The 5,000-nt window shown below is 36.8% G+C and overlaps 1 protein-coding gene across 1 annotated transcript in view; it reads left to right on the top strand.

The window, feature by feature from the left end:
• The window catches only part of LOC143030217 (uncharacterized), a 50,454-nt gene that overhangs the window by 27,387 nt on the left and 18,067 nt on the right, over positions 1-5,000 (top strand). The gene's annotated exons all lie outside the window — the stretch shown is intronic.

The following is a 5,000-nucleotide window of genomic DNA, read 5'->3' as shown; positions in this document are numbered from 1 at the left end:
CAACAATCTCATTTTTCATTTCCTTTAAGATTCTTGGATGCCAACCGTCAGGCCCTGGTGTTTTATTAACTTTGAGTTTCTCTATTCACCTTTTCATTTTTTATTTTGTTATATTTACCGTAGTGAGTAAGTTTACACTAGAATTTTCACAGGTTTCAGATTGGAGTTCACTTTGAGGTGTTTTGTTTACGAATACAGAGCTAAAATAATTGTTTAGAATATTACACATTCTTTCATTTGAATATTCAAGTTGACCGTCAGCAGCTGATAGTGGACCAATGTGATTCCTGACAACCTTTTTATCCCCAATGTAACCATAGAATTCTTTGGGATTCTCTTTAGATTTGTCAGCGATATTCATTTCGTATTGTCGTTTTCTTGTTTTTTATTATCGTTTTTAAATCTCTCTGTATTGATACATAACTTTCAAAGTCATTAGATGCACCCGAACACTTATATTTCTTATAAGCCTGTCTCTTTTTAGCGATACTTTTTTCAGTTTCTTTGTCGAGCCACTTTGGGCGACCCTGATTTGGGGGACGTCTGTCATTAAGTGAAAGAGAGAACGATCGATATAAGCGGTGACTATATTTTATGATGCGAGTATTATTACGATACATTGTACGTCTGATTTTGGCCCGTACTGAAGAGGTTAAAAGGAATGTATGAATCATCTTAGTGAGCGTATTTTGGAATATTTCCCATATCTGATCTACGAACTGAGCTTTACTGAAATCTGGTATTTTAGAAACACAAGTATCTATTCTATTTTTTTTTAGGAGTTTGAATCTAATAAAGTTGTAATCACTATTTGCAACTGTTTCACCGACTTCTACATCAATTACCATGCTTTCGCGGCTAGTGAAATGTATGTATGTATGTATGTATGTATGTATGTATGTCTGTATGTATGTATGTATGTATGTATGTATGTATGTATGCATATATGTATGTCTGTCTGTATGTATGTATGTATGTATGTATAAATGTATGTATGTATATATGTATGTCTGTATGTATGCATGTATGTATGTATGTGTATGTATATATATATATATACATATATATACATATATACATATATATATACATATATATATATATATACATATATATATATATATAAATGTGTGCATTGACGTATGATTTTTTAAGTTTCACAAAGATCTCTTGTCCTTTGTTTGTTTAAATATATATATATATATATATATATATATATTTATGTATGTATATATATATATATATATATATATATATATATATATATGTATGTATATATATATATATATATATATATATATATATATATATATATATATGCTGTATATATATAAACAAATACTAGAAAGTTAACCTTTGGTTCAACACTTGTCGCTATCTCGTCAGAAAGACGACAAACGTAAGCAAAATCATCAACCCTCGGGGTGCTGCCGACCAGCGTGTCTGATATAGAACTGAATGTAAACGCACGTCCGCACCTTCGATCAAAAACGAGCGCAGTGTCCAGCCCCAGCGGCTTTGCGACACCAACAAAATGAATTTTCATGAGAATATAACATCATTGTCGTACCGACGATTTGTGAAGAAATATGTATTATTCGCAAATACATGTGCAGTCACTCCACACGAATTCTATTTTGGTTATATTTGGAGATAAATAACCCCTTACACCCTCTAAAATTATTTTGTGTGACTTTGATTAATCTAAAGAGAGTTTAATGGTGACAATGTCCACCGAAAGAACATACAGGTTCCCATGATCAGCGTGAAGTACACATTCTAGAGGCACTTTCCTGATTTCTAATAAACACTCATCTCCTGATTGTTTTTCATCCTTTTTACCTCTGTATTCCTTAGATATTCAGTTGGCGATACCACCAGGTCCTGATTTTCTATTTTTTTTTTTTTTTATCTATGGTATCCAGTATTTTGTATACAATATGTACTCCCAATTTTATGGCTTTATGTTTCATTTCTAGTAACCCATTTACTTTCTTGAAAGACACTATTCATAACCAATCCTAATTAGACAATTTCGTTCATCATTTCCACTTGCAGTTTTGTATCTTTAAGCCTTTCACCTCTTAAATCGGCGATTCCTTCCTAGTATTTCTGTTTGCCATTGTCAGAAGAATTTGGATTTGTCTCTACGATTATGAATTATATATTTCTGAATATTTTTTATATCCTTAGATTCTCGCATAATCATTTTTAGCTATTTTGTATTCATTCTTTATTATCTCATTCCCTCTCTTTCACTCCTTGTCCTATTTCAGCCGCATTTTTCTGTCCCACACATTCTAATAAACCAATCTCTCTCTCTCTCTCTCTCTCTCTCTCTCTCACTCTCTCTCTATCTATCTATCTATCTTTCTATCTATCTATATCTATCTATCTGTCTATCTTTCTATCTATATATCTATCTATCTATCTCATTTTCTCTCTGTCTCTCTGTATACCTCCGCTCAGTATATGTATAGGAGAGGAATATTTAAATGGTTGAAATATTTTCTTGATTTTCGTCACTAATTCTTCTACAAATTTATTGTCTTAGGTACACCAGAGGACTCCCATCCGGAATCTTCACTTTGATCACTAGGACAGATCGCATTGACGTCATGATTTCTTAAGTTCAGTTCTCTTTACTCTTACATCTAAATGCCTCCACTAAGGGCGGGCTTTACTCCCATGAATCAATTGAATTTTCTCCTCCTCCACCATTTGTTCAATCAGGAAGACTGTTACAAACGTCTTAAACAACACAGCTTACTCAAGCAATCTCGAAATCAATGCATCACTGGCTTAGTTTACATATTGTTGTATCAGCATAATGCAGCAATGAAATCGGGTCCCTAGCGGTTCTTTATAAACTTTAGACGAGGAGCGTGATTATGCAACGCCTTTGTCTAGACTGTTATTTACCCAACAGCCAACTCATAAAACTCAATTCTCATCACCCATCCCTCTATCTACCTTACTTGTCTACCTTTATCTACCAGCCTCTTTCTCTCTCTCTCTCTATCTATCTATCTATCTATCTCTCTTCCACATACTCCTGACACATGCATCGAATCTATAAAAGTTGAAGAATATTTCCAACTCCACCTGTATCTGAATTCCCTCCAATAGGTTTTATTATTTTTATTCCATATTACCTTTTATCATTTTAAATTCGAGCATTGCATGATCACTTTCTTCTATATGATCAAGCTATTCAAGAAATCTAATCAAATGGGGTTCATTAATTAGCAGTAAATACAATCATACTGTGTGACGTCTTCGCTAAATCTCGTCACTTCTTTAACCCCCCTGGGCCACTATGTTAATAATTGCTATATAATACATTATATCTCCCCGTGAATATTCACATCCATTTTTTTTTTAATTCCTTCCAGGTTAACCATTGACAATTAAGTCATCCATCAGGACCTTGCTTTTTTCGTCATTCGTGCTTTCAAGATAAAGAGCTATGTCTAATTAGATATCATTCCATTCCCTTGCCTCGGGGGGAAAGGAATATACTACCCCAAATTTTATTTCACAAATTCTTCAGGTCATTCAGCCGTTTCCGTTGCCGTGACATCTCCAATATCTGCCAATCAGTTGTCCCCGTTGTCGTGACGTCACCACTCTCTCAGCCAATCAGGTTCTCGTGGACTGTTACTAAATAACCGTCACCGGCTAGATCATCTCTATTACTAAAAATCTGGGACCCGATCGGTTTTCCCAATCCGTCAGAACCCGGCAGAATGCGGACACGCTGACCACTGTCCGAGAGTAAAGGTCTATTCGATTTTTTTGACAGGGCCCGACGTGATTGATTCGATCGATCGACTAATTTCGATTTCGACGACTCAACCTTGAGCCGTGGACGATCATCGTTAGGCCATGGATGCTCATCGTTGAGTCATGGACGATCATCGTTGAGCCCTGAACGATCATCGTTTTTGCAAGTGCCGATCATCGTTGTGCCGTGGATCATCGATCATGAGTAAAGAACGATCATCGTTAAGCCATGGTGTCAAAGTTCTCGAAGGTGCCGAAGTTCTCGAAGGTGCCAAAGTTCTCGAAGGTGCCGAAGTTCTCGAAGGTGCCGAAGCTCTCGAAGGTGTTGAAGTTCTCGAAGGTGCCGAAGTTCTCGAAGGTGTCGAAGTTCTCGAAAGTGCCGAAGTTCTCAAAGGTGCCGAAGTTCTCGAAAGTGCCGAAGTTCTCGAAAGTGCCGAAGTTCTCGAAGGTCTGAAAGGTCTCGAAGTTCTGGAAGGTCTCGAACTTCTGGAAGGTCTCAAAGATCTCGAAGTTCTTGGTGTTCGTATTTCTTCCGAGGTTGTAGAAAATTTCAAGAGGCACTATTACGCAGGCTACAAAAATTTTTGTGGTAATGGTGGAAGAGGACACAGGCAATACCAGTTGTACTATTTAGAGCGTAGGTTCAAGACATTTAAAAGAAAGTACCCCAATCGTGGTCAAGGTTGCACGTTGGACACAATGCCTCTGCCCGTTTCCAGGGCGCCGGAACGGAGAAATGATAATTCGTATTTGGACCTATACTTTTATTATGACAGAGACCAACAATTAAAGATTAGAACTGCCCGTGTAACACGAAAGCGAAGCGAGCCATCCGCGCAGCGGGTCTTGCCGAAGACCAAGCACCCCTGGCGTAGCCAGGGCTGGCGTAAGCCAGGTGCTTGTTTGACCAAAAACAAGCATGTTAATTTTTCCTTTATTTTTTCTATTAATATAAACTTTGTAACCAGTCCTATGTAGTTAGACGAAAATGTAACAAGAGTTACGAAACGTCCTGCTAGTAAATCATAGAATTGACTTCATTCGTCTCAATGCCCTACACTTTTGGAGAATTCTTGCATTCCTTAGGTAAGGGTGAGAAACGCCTCTTTCGAAGAATTGAAAGTCTTCAGAAAAATATCATTAACGCAGAGAATTATGTCGCATTCAATACCACATGCATTAGAGAAAAATTGCTGCCGAAATACACACATATA

Source organism: Oratosquilla oratoria, chromosome 12 (genome assembly GCF_046742065.1).
Source record: "Oratosquilla oratoria isolate Oo_2021 chromosome 12, ASM4674206v1, whole genome shotgun sequence".
Classification (NCBI taxonomy): Eukaryota; Metazoa; Arthropoda; class Malacostraca; order Stomatopoda; family Squillidae; genus Oratosquilla; species Oratosquilla oratoria.
Note: the sequence above shows the minus strand (reverse complement) of the source record. Positions and strands in the feature narration are given on the sequence as shown.